The sequence below is a fragment of the Protopterus annectens genome, chromosome 13.part0, assembly GCF_019279795.1.
Source record: "Protopterus annectens isolate FY-2018-M chromosome 13.part0, PAN1.0, whole genome shotgun sequence".
Taxonomy (NCBI): domain Eukaryota; kingdom Metazoa; phylum Chordata; order Ceratodontiformes; family Protopteridae; genus Protopterus; species Protopterus annectens.
In genome coordinates, this window is record NC_056747.1 from 344465652 (window position 1) to 344478084 (window position 12433).

General features: G+C 40.3%; 1 protein-coding gene across 1 annotated transcript in view; it reads left to right on the plus strand.

Moving 5' to 3' along the window:
* Positions 1-12433, plus strand: part of LOC122787314 (heat shock factor protein 1-like) — a 592645-nt gene that overhangs the window by 93879 nt on the left and 486333 nt on the right. The window lies entirely within an intron of this gene.

The following is a 12433-nucleotide window of genomic DNA, read 5'->3' on the forward strand; positions in this document are numbered from 1 at the left end:
CAGGAATCTGTATGAAGATGTGTAGAAATGTATGTGTGCAAGTTTCCAGGTAAGAAAAACATGTATAAGCTTACACAATGTAATAAAGTATCTTTTATTTATCTTTTTATTTGTGTGAAGAAATGTGCATAAAGTGGCATTACATGGTTATGTAAATGAATTTATATAAGCTGTAAAAGGTTTACATTCTTGAAGGAGGACGACAAAAAAAAAAAAAAAGAATGTGTGGGAGGGCAACGTATGAAACGATTGTCACCGATGGGGCAGTGTTGGTTTTTTTACTTGTTTAGCTGATATTTTCAATATGTTTTGTTTTATTTTATTATTTAAAATTTTGTACAGAGTACAGTGTTTTGATAAAAAGCACCTTAATAAAATTGAATTACATTCTTAAATTGTAAATATTCGGTCCCATGACTCATCCAAGGAGGTAGGATCCACTTGTAATAACTAATACAGAAGCATATGTATTTATATATGAGAGGAAGTGATGATAAATTGCATAGAGTACGTATGTGTGTCCACTCTATGTGAAGTCATGTGTGTTAGGGACATCTGAATGAATAGTTTAGTGGTTGTACATATGTGTATGCACCTGTGCTGTCTCTGTGAGCTGATTGGAGGTTGTAGTACAACTTCATTTTTGTTAAAGTAAAACATTTTCAATGTAAAGCATATGCATTCACTGTGAATTGTACCTCCAAATTAATCCAGGTTCCCTGTGTAATAAGATATACACAACTTGATACAGTGAATTGTTAGCATTGCCAGCAGACCAGCTGAATGACCCATCCAACTTCTTTCACCCTCTCCCTACTTTCGGTAATAAGTAGAGTAGATGTTTACAACAGAAAGAGTCATGACACTGACACTCACAGCTGCAAACTTTAATGTGGACTTAATATCTAGATCTACTTTGTCATTGGCCGATAAAACCCATCTCCACATAGCAAACAGTAAAAATCACTCCTGTTATGGACAAGTTCACTGTACGTGCATCATCAAATGGAAAGAAAGCAGGACTGTTTTTCAAAACCACTGGAAACTTATGTTCACTCCCAAACAGGGGCTGTCTCCTCTAGATAACATAATCAACTTTGAGGTCACTGCATCTCATGGTAATTGTGATGTCCTTGTCACATTGGTTCTTGGCAAAAGCATACAAGTCTGTGCCATATGACTTCAATGATTCATTTAATAATTTCTGTATGTAAATGTTGTTGTTTTTTCTATGTACATTGTCTAGTAATATGCTTGGCCACTCTATAATTAACATAATTTTGTACAGACTTCTATGGTCTTTATGTATTTTTGCAATAATCCTGTAAGGGGAAAAAGAAAACAATCAAGCTGAAGGCATCCTGTTACTGTTTGGAAGTAATTTTAAACCTCCATTCAAAATTAATTCCGTACCGTAGATGGATAGGCCATCGCAACATGTTCTTCCACCTATGTAGTGCACAGTAAATAACCCAGAGAGAGAGAGAGGCAGTACTGAGTTGAATGTTTCAAGATGAGGGTAATGAAGTAGACTGTACCATCTTTATAGATGGTTTTACCCTGGACATGGCAGGACGTTATGAGACTATCTCAGATATCTCCTTTCAGTTAAGTTGAGCACTAAGATTCCTGTTATAGCACCTGATAACCTTTTTAAAATGTTTCCACATGATCCAGTATAGGCCTCCTGCAACAGAGTGAACATCTTCCAGGTAGAAAGAGATGATGCAGGCTTTTCCCATTCCCTTGGGGAAGCTTCCAGATCATTGTCAATTCTTCATGTATCTGTGTGAGAGTGTAGGATGAATTCCAATGTGTGTTGCCATTGAACAGTGGTAGTGGTAGGAAGCTGTCATCTCCCAACATAAGTAAACAGATTGGAGGGATGGATTTGTTACCTAATGGTTGAGCCATCTACAGAACAAATTGCTTCTCCACGTTAAGCAGAGTCGACACCAGTTCTCTTTTAGGACTAACCTTGATGATTGGATGGGTACCCACATATTTGTCCCTGATCTGACGTTTTGCTGTATTAGAATTGGGGATGTATTGTGTGGATGGTATATGGTAAGGTGATTATGATCTTCAGATTCACTTGCCTTGTAGTTCCTATGATCCTATGGTTTACTAAAAAAAATTGAAACAGAAACTTGAAACACTTGCTGTTCCACCACCAGGTGAGTGAGCAAAAGTGTGATAATGGGGCAGGGACTGCATTTAGCTCAACAGTAATCTCATCTCCCCAGATGGATAACCTTTAATTAGGAGCACCCACCCGCCCCACCTTGAGCAAATTTCAGTAATGTTTAGTCTAAATCCCTGTGGCTAATGGCTAAAGTAAAAAAAAAAAAAAAAAAAAAAAAAGGTAGAAATGGGTGCTCCAGACTAGCCAGCACAAGTTTTCACCAGGTCTACAGATGCAGTTTGGGTAACCCAGACCAGGCACATACTGCTCTAAATTGTGCTGCTGGACCGAATCACTGTGGATGGAGTATTTTTCTTTATTTAACAAATGTCCAGCGACTTTTTTTTTGGGGGGGGTGGACTTTCTTTGCTCAAATTAGCTTTGCAAGGATTTTTTTCAAACTTTTGAGATAATCCTTTTTAATGGAGACATTAAAACTGTAATATATTGTAAAAACTTAGGAAGGAGCTGCTATGTTGTTAATACCCATTCTGGAAAGGGTAGAGGAAGGGTTAATAGCTATTAATTCAGAGGTGTAACTCCATAATTAGTTCTTCCTGTTTAGTATTAAGGTTGTCTGTTGGGTCCAGTGTCTGAACTGTTTGTGTCCTGGAGGTCTCAGTAAAAGTGCAGAAAATCTAGACAGAAACTGGAATTGAGGTTTCATTATGAGTGATGTCAACTAAAGCATCATTCATGTGCACTGTAACTTTATGTGGTGCTCTTCTCCATCCTTTCTAGTCTTGGATCTTAGGGGGTTCCCTTGTAGCTTTGAGAGGGGGTTAAATAAAGGCAGTAAATTGCAGGGGAGAATAGGACATTGCCACCAGGAGCCTTTATGAACCTTGAAGATTGTGAAAGTAGAGTGATTGATATGCAGTTTAACATGAGAATTTAGTCATCCTAGAAACACCATAGAACTTCGGTTAAGACAAAGTTCTTTCGAATATTGTAACAGATATATCACTATAGAGCAGGTGCTCTAAAATGTGCCGAGGGGAGTGCTGGTAGCTCAAAGCATTCTGCAAGCCATTGCTCAACCCGACAACACAAAACATATTAATTATGCCTTACTTTATTTGAACAGACAAGTGCAATGATATTTCTTGTGCCACTAAATGGATCTTATAGCCATCATGCATAGCTGCTATTCTCTCCAAGCCTTCTTGTGTATTTCCATATTTCAGACATTTTTGTTAGCCTTTCGAAAACCTACAGCAGCATCAAGATGAACATTTTGATGCTTTGACCATTTTGCTGCTGGAATACTTTAGGTTATGCTAGACTGGTGTACGTTATATCTAATTTGTCAACTTTCAGTGCATGTAACATTGTGCACCCCCCCCCATTCCATCCCTTCACTTCCATCCTGTTATGGGCGTCTCATGTCCTTTTGATTGCCTCACTGGATTTTCTGTTCACCACTCATTGCAGTAGTCCATGTTCTGGGTTGTCAGTGCATTCATAAGTTCATAGGATGATACTAGGCTATTGGCCCGGAGGCCCTTATAAGCCTAGCCAAGAATTTCGCCCATGTTCCCTCAAAGTCAGCACCTGTTTCTCCTGTCCAGCAGGGACACAGGTGGGATCCCAGGGATATATTTTCTGTTTCCCATCCAGTCGTCCAGGTTCCTCTTAAAGAGGGCTAGAGAGGTGCTCTGCTTGACATGGAGCGAGAGTCTATTCCACAGATGGGGGAGTCGTTGGGACACAAATCTATCCCACCAACAAGTTCTATTAATGTCACAGACCAGGTTAAGGCCTTGCATGCGGGTTGCATAAGTGGAGTTTGGCTTACGCATATGCAGCAACTCCATCAAGTCTGGGTCTGAAATTGCCTTGTATGCCAGACACAGGTCATCTCTGAGCAGTCTGTACGAGACTGAGTAGAGGGACAGGGCTTTTAGTGTTTTGAGACCCTGGATTTTCCTGGTCAGGAACCTCTGTGGTCTCTCCAACTGCTGCATGTGCTTGGCAAGGTACATGCCGAAGGGGGCATTGTACTCGATAATGGGTCTGATAAGGAAGGAGTACAGGGATGTTATGACCTTCTTGTTCCTGGATGAAATGCCCTTATTTATGAGAAGAACTACATTTGCATATCTTGGGATTAGACCCCTTCTGGTTTCCTCTGTCCTTGCTGTTCATGGTAAATTCTTCACTTCTGTCAAACTGATTTTCTGTATGAATATCATGACTATAACCCCCCCAAAAAAAAATATATATATATATATATATATATATATATATATATACACTCTTGTGAGAAGAGTTTAAGCTGTAGTGTGGTCAGAATCTTTTTTTTTTTTTTTGTTTTCTTTTCTTTTCTCTCCAAACCAGAAAAGTCTATGGTGGTGTTCCTGTACAGTTGTTCTAGAAGCACAAAGTCCTATGAATTGTGTAACTTCCAAAGCTGTACACAATGCCTGGAATGCAGCCCACTAGAGCTCAGTAGAGCGGAAACATTGCTTCATTTTTTGTAGACTCTGTCTGCCTGAGATTGTATGCCATGACACTCTTACTTGTAGTGATTGATGCCATTTGTGATAATTATCCTTGGATAACTTTATACTCTTCAACCATCAGCTTTATTTCTATTTCTGTCCGCTAATACTATACACCAGAGTTGTTCTTGTCTAAGTGCAGTACTTTGCATTTGTCTGCACTAAACCTCAACTGCTAATCATTCTACCAGTTTGTCTTTCTTAGTCCTCCCTTAAAGTCTACCAGTCCTCTTGCTGCAAGTATATATTGTCATCAGTGAGTTTGTTTTCTGTTCCACTGTATGTTTGTTTCAAACACAGTGCAGAATGGTGAACATAGAACTGAAACCTACAGTACTCTTCTAACCGCTTCCTTTATTCCTCACATCATCTTTTTCACCACAACGCTGGTCTTCCTTTTTCCATGCCTCATTCCTTCCCGATCCCTCAGTTTTCCTAGTAGCATCCTGTTTGGTACTAAAGCCAGAGTCCTTGCCAGAGACAACAGGCAGTCCAGAGCTCCATTATTCTCTAGTTTGTGGTGTAAACCTGCCAGGAAACTGAAACGGGCTGTACTTAACATCTCCTTCTGCCCTTAAATCGTATTGTTTGTTGCCTAGGAAAGCATGCAGCCTTTCCATCATGATTTTTTTCATTTTCCATGTTGACACTACTCCTGTAAGTGAACTACTCTTGCTGTCGTACAATTTTAAAGAACTTCTACTGTGTCCAGTGATCTTTTGGGTTCTGCATCAGGGAATTGTCGTTTATACTGACTTGTTTCCTGAGGACTCTGAGAGGCAGCTTGTCTTGACCATGTTCATTATCATTCCTTACGGTGGCTTATTCCCTTTCTACATCCTCTGCTCACTCTGTGTCTCATCTTTTTCTGTGCCATTCACAGTTTAATTCATATTCTTATTCAACCTAACCAAGTGTTTCTTTTCTGCAGTATAGATAAATAAGAGTTTTTGCCACTTCCTTTCAGCTTGTTTATTGGCTGCCCTCCCCATTTTTTCTCCTTTATGCTTGCACCTCCTTCATCTCCCTACTACCTTCCTTTCCACTTGTTTTATATCCTTTTTTTTACTCTAATTTGTACCCACACATTCTTATGTAGTCACAGTAAACCTTAAACATTAGTAAACCTTTCCTTTAGTTTGTCATTCTGCTTGTTACATAAACCCTTATGGATTGTCCTAGGAATCTCATATCTGACCCTTTCTCATAATGTCTGCTACCATTTGATTTAGCTCCAGTTCACTAAACTAATTTTGACCCTCCTGTCTCACCCTCTTAAATCCCACAGTATCATGTTTGTATTTGTTTGCCTGCCCCCCCCCCCATGTTTGAATCACATGGCTAATGGTGCCTTCACCAGGACATTATTTATTCTTGTGTTTTAATTAGAAACACATTCCAGAATTCTTTCCTTCCGGGTACAGTTTTCCACCATCAGGTTGAATCTCTTATTAAAGACCTCCGTCACCTTCCATCTGCTCTGCACTGTAGCACTTGGTCTCTGTGGTCAAACCTTCAAGATTTTGATCACCTGTAATTGTAAGCTTTTTGTCCTACTTTACTCAGTTATCATAGCCACCAGTCTCTTATCCTCCTACTTGACTTGTTTGGGGGAAGATGCACTGTGTTCATGCACTGACAGTCCTTTCCTTGAGGGGACTTGTTTTAAGTTCTCACCACTGTGCTGCCGTCTCACCTCACAGTTGCTACCCTTTTATATACAAGCTGACAACCTCCCAGCTTTCCACTTTGTCTTTTCTCTACACTACCCCATCTCCTTCATGCTCCACTCCTTCTTGTTGTTAGTCACTGTTTCTGTGATACCAGCTTTGTCCACTGTCACAACCTGCATCGTTGCTTGCAGGTCTGTTCCTACCCAAACTTGTTTTCTCTTCAGTCTCAATCCCAGTTTCCATTTCTTTTTCTGTCCCATGTTGTTTGGCAGCTGTTTTTTCCCTGTGCCTAGTGTCTCAGTAAATATTCCCTTTCTTTTGTGACACACCTTGCCCACTTCAATCTTAGTTTACAGATATGATCATAGAAATTTACCTTTCTAACTAAGATTTAAGCAGTGCCGTGCTTTCCAGGCTAAAATTAAGCTTGTCCCTTCTTAGATCTGGTCTTTATTGTTAGGACCCTATCCTTCTTCCAATATTGAGTCCACCTTCCTTGTGCATTGTCACAGTGATAATGGTTTGAAATGTTTTCCTTCCCTGTTGACTCTTGACAAAGTTGATATTTATCTGTTTATTTAAATAGTTATTTGATAACTAGTTAAGTGAGGTCAGAAGATGCCTTTCAGCATTGAACTGGGTTGTAAGCTAAACATAATTACAGACAATCCAATATAAGTGATGAGAATGGCTGTTATGATAAACTGTAGTGGAGTGATGAACCAAGATTAATTTGAAGACCATAGAACTCCCATTGCGAGTGCTCTAGAAAACAGGACAGAAACTTGTAAAGTAATTTATCTTGATAAACTAGCTAACGCCACTGAGACTGTTGCCTCCAACTCTCTGGCCATACATTGTGCTTGCCACCACCTCATCTGTCATCTCAGACAAGGTAATTGGTGCTTGTGTACACTACATCATACATGTATACCTCCCAGTTATTGCTCACAGTGTTATCTTCTTCCACGTGTTATTAATGCCAAGCCTCCAAGGTTAGTTTCTCTATCATTTGGTCTCTTTTCACTCTTGCTAAGTCCAGCAGTCCTTATTTAGATTGAGTCTCCAGTGACCAAAACCTTGTTCTCTTTGTCAGCACTCACTGCTGATTTTACTTCTTGCTTCCAGTCAGTACCCCTCCTACTTGCAACCTTTTCTTTTCAGTTATAGCACCAGCAGTCCTTCTCAATTTCCCTGTTAGCTGCCTCCCTTCCTGTGTTCCTTGCATTGCTCATAGGTTCATAGGTTGGTACTAGGCTATCAGCCCTAGGGCCTATACAAGCCTAGCCATAACAATTCCCTGGCTATTTCTTTCCACGCTATTGCTCTTATTCTGACTACCCCTCCTTATCTCCCCTATGAATATCTTTCTATTTCCATTTTGTTCCTGCTGTCCCCATTTGTTGCCTCCTCTGCCTACATTTTTTCATTCATCACTACATTTTGCCACTGTCTACCCCACTTGCCTGTATCTTCCACCTACTTCAGTCCTTGTTCTCTTTTTCTTAATCTGCCTCCTTTTGCCTCTTTCCCAGCCTATTCTACCGTCTGTCCTTCTGTTCCTTTCTCTACATTTCTTTTCTGCCTTTTCCCACTTGACTAGCCAACTTATAATCTTTCTTTCCCATGTTCTCCTCTGTCTTCCCATTCTTTTGCAGACCCTACATGCCTTGCTGCAGAGAACTCCCTAAGAAAATCTTGTCCAACACCCTAAGCACATTACTGTATCTTACCATGTCTCTTGCTTCCTTCTTTACCTGCAGTTCTCCATTCCCTCTACCTCAATTTTTTACTGTATTACCACATAACTAGGCCTTTCATTCTCAAATGTTTTCACTATCTAACTTTCTAGTAAACTTTCTAACTTCTTGGATGTATTCAGGCTGCCCTTCCTTACCTGCCACACTCCATTATCTGATAAATTCATAACCTTGTTCCCCTCCTGTTACGTGCCACTGCTTTGTTCTGGTGTATCCCTTGCCACATCACTCTGTCCTCCTTCCATGGCACCGCTTTACTGCACTTCTTCCCTTACAATTATTTGATATTTACCCTAATACTATATTTTCATTGTTATTGCCACAGTGCCTTGTGCTAGCCTGTGTATGTAGGACATGCTGCTACACACATCTGTGAATGCATAGAAGTCATGTAAAATGCGTTTTTTTTTTTTTAGTCTGTTTCCTTTCCCATCATCGTCCTGAGGCTACTACTCTAGTCTGTGTAATCCTTTGCACTGCTTTGCAGAGTTCTCTTATCAGACCGTTTTACATTCTCTTTTTGTTGGGTACTGGTACTAAGTAAACATTGTAAAAGTAGGCTGGAGAAACAAGTTTAATGCAGCTGATATTGGATTGTGCAACTAGTATGTGCAAAGATATAAATAAGAGGACAATTTAAGTTCCATTTAAGAAGCGGGCCTTCACTTTATTTTCTTGCAGTGATCATTACTAACCGTGAGTAATATAGGAGCAGGGATGTTATTGAAGTTGAATTAGCTTAAAAGGAGCCAGTGGTTTTGAAGAACCACTGTGGATAGAAACTGAAAAGCTTTTTTTTAATTTAGCTTGATGTTCTGCTTATCGGTACTGTATTCACAGCACTATAATTAGTTGTTTATAGATTTGTAGAGATTCCAAGGCCACTGAGTCATATCACCATTCATGCCTTGCTAGTATCATTCCTCAGGCCGAACCGCCTTTCTTTAATAGACCCATATCAGTCAATCCAGGAGTAAATTTGAGGATACCCATCCAGTCAGTTAAGTTACAATTCAAGGAAGATAGTGACTTGCACTACTTAGCATGCAGGGGAAATTTATTCCAGGAGTTTGGGAGGCGCTGGATTATAAACCCATCCCATGTGTTGTATTAATGTGTTAGTGAAGATTTAGGTCCCACGTTCTCATATTAGTGGTGATATTGGAATTGCAGAGATCCAGGACAATTGTGATTTGTGCCGTAAATGAGACAGAGGGTAACCATTTGAAATGTTGGGACCTGTTAGAGCAAGTCCCAAAACACAGAGAATGAATGGCTAAAAAACGGATTTCCATATACAAAGTCCGAGTTGGCCATTTCCCAGAATACTCCCTTTTCTACATGGTATGGTAGTCTCAGAGTTGGTGTGTGTGTGTGTGTGTGTGTGTGTGTGTGTGTGTGTGTGTGTGTGTGTGTGTGTGTGTATGTGTGTGTATGTATATATATATATATATATATATATATATATACACACACAGACACACACACACACACACACACACACGAGTTTAAGTATATGTGTGTATACATACATGTATGTGTGTGTGTGTGTGTGTGTGTGTGTGTATAATATATATGTACACACACATATAAGTTGTTTGGGGTGTGCAGGGGCGCTTGCCTCCCTGCAAAAAGGAAAATCTGATGATGTTAATTTTCATTCTGTCCTCAACTGATGGGTTCGGATCCGAGACATTGGATCTGACTCTGCTGCTGTAAAAGCTCGTGGCAACTTATAACTCTTGAGCTTCTCCCTTACTTGTAATTTGCTATCCCCCATTACTTCAGATCTCGTTTGTCGCTATTAGGTGAAAGACATGGTGATTTGCCTCTCATGTTTTGGGCTAGATAAGTACTTGTTTTTCCTGTACTTAAAGAGATATTATTCTTTAATCGTTTCCCTTTTCTCATACTAGCGTACTCCTGATACTGTTATTAATATCTCTTTCACCCTTTTTCTCTCCCTTCACCCTTCTACATTTTGTTGTAGTTCTTTACTACATTTGTATGTAGTTGTCTCTCTTTTTTCTCTTCCCTTTTAAAAAAAATCAGTTTTTATATATACCGATATACCTATATGTGTGTGTATGTATGTGTATATGTATATGTGTGTGTGTGTGTGTGTATATATATATATATATATATATATATATATATATATATATATATATATATTTATATGTGTGTGTGTATATGTGTGTGTGTGTGTGTGTATATATATATATATATATATATATATATATATATATATATATATATAGATAGATATATAAATAAAATTTCTTTTAAGTCAAGTTTTGTTGTGGTTGAAGTAGTTCATTGTAGCCGTTTTTTTCTTCTAGTGAAAAATGGCTGAAAAAGAAAAAGCCCCTGTGAGTTTTAAAAAGTGTGGAAAGTGCGGTCAGTAGATTCCCCTGTGTGACAGAATCTATGTTTATTGCCTTGACTTTCTCCACCTAATAGAGAGCTGCGCAGTATGTCATGCATTCAATCCCCGAGTGTTAGCGGAACACAAAAACAAATTGATTTTAAAAGGTCTTTTACCTTCTTCTTTTAGCAATGCCATAGTTGGAGAAACCTCTAAAAAGTTGCTCTCTGAGCTATTTTTCTGTTTCTTCAAAGACCTCTGAGAAAACTTCAAAAAGACCTTCTTTGGATCCTGCATTTTCCTCGGATACTTCTAAAAAAAGAAAATTAGATTTTCAGATCTGACCCCCTCAGGTCAGAGAAAAGAAAAGTCTTTCATTGGATTGGGCCATTTCTTTGGATCCAAAATCTCTGAAAATTAAGGATTTGTCAGATCCAAAGATGTCTGATCTGCAGGATATGCTACCTAGGGCAATGTACTCCCCATCTGTGGACCTGGTCCCATTGAGAGTACCTTCTCCCTTCCTTTATAGACCTGATTTTCCTTCCAAACAGTCTGCCTCACTATGGAAGATGTGGAGAGGGAAGTGAGATGGATTCTCTTGGCACAGAGCCATCCAGTTTTTGCTTCGGCTCCTACCCCTTTGGGTCAGAAAACGCATACATCCATGAAACCACCTCTAACTCTTCTTCATCTGACTCCCCCTGTGGTTTTGGAACCCTTGGATCCAAGTTGTCCAGCCCTGTCTTCTTCAGATCGGAAGATCATTGTATTCTCTGAAACTATACTTGCTCTGAGCTCCTGTGTGCTATTAGATCCACAGAGCTTTTGGAGTCAATTCTAGCCAATGGGATCCGAGCTGTTTCAGTCAACTCCAAGAACTTCGGAGTCATCTCTACACCTTAGAGCTTTGGCAAGGGTTGGTTTGGCTCCGACCTCTGCCTTGTGGCAGAGCAGGGAAGGTCCAAGGATCAGAAACCCCTCCCCCCTCTCAGATACAGGTTCCTATCCCTCTCTGGGAAGGTCAGCTTTTAGGACTTTGAAGAGAACTCTGTCCACAACCATGACCCAGACTGGTCCTATCCCCTCAGGTTCTGCATCTCCATCACTCCCATCTCTCTGCATCAGGAGTCTCCGTTAACCCTCAAACAGGGACAGCCGGTTCCAAAACCCCAGGACACCCGGTTGGGTAGTTCCACCTCTTCCAATCCTCCCCAGATTATCCCACCGAGGAGGTCCATTGGAAGAGGACATGCAAGAAGAAGTATTGGGATTCTACTGAATCTGTCACCCAACGCACAGATTTTGAGGAGGGCGAAGGGTCCCCACGGTCACCTCCTGCAGATGTCTCATTCAGAGACATCCCCGAAATCCTGAAACAGAGAGGTGGCTGGAAACCCAGCAACCCTTTGGAGGAATCTGTGCTCCTGGAGGCATTTGGCACTGACCCATCTAATTCTTGGGTGATTCAGCTTGCCAACAAGATTCTCGAATTGATCTCGCAGCAGGCATGGAAGGAACATGACACCATTGAGCCTATTCCTTGGAAGTCTGATAAAATTATGACATGGTGATTGAAGTTAAGGTTGCTGTCATCCTATGTGCCCTGATCTCTCACCATTGACTGTGTGCTTAGGTTATTGCTATTGATGTGGTAGTTTGCAGGAGCATCACCCTTGTTGAAGGGGATGCTATTACATTTTTTTGCATTAGGTTTAAGACCATGACTTTGGCACCAGTTAGTTTGTGAGAGACCTTATTGCAGGATGTTGACATTGCTAGGGGCTTCAGTGATCGCTCCCAGTTTGCAGTCATCAGCAAACTTTGTCAGCTACAGTTTTTTTAGTTTTAGCCTGTACTTCGGAGAAGTAGATTCCGAACAGTAGGGGTCCCAGAACTGATCCCCATGGAACAGCACTGGGTACAGGTCTACTGGAGGAGGT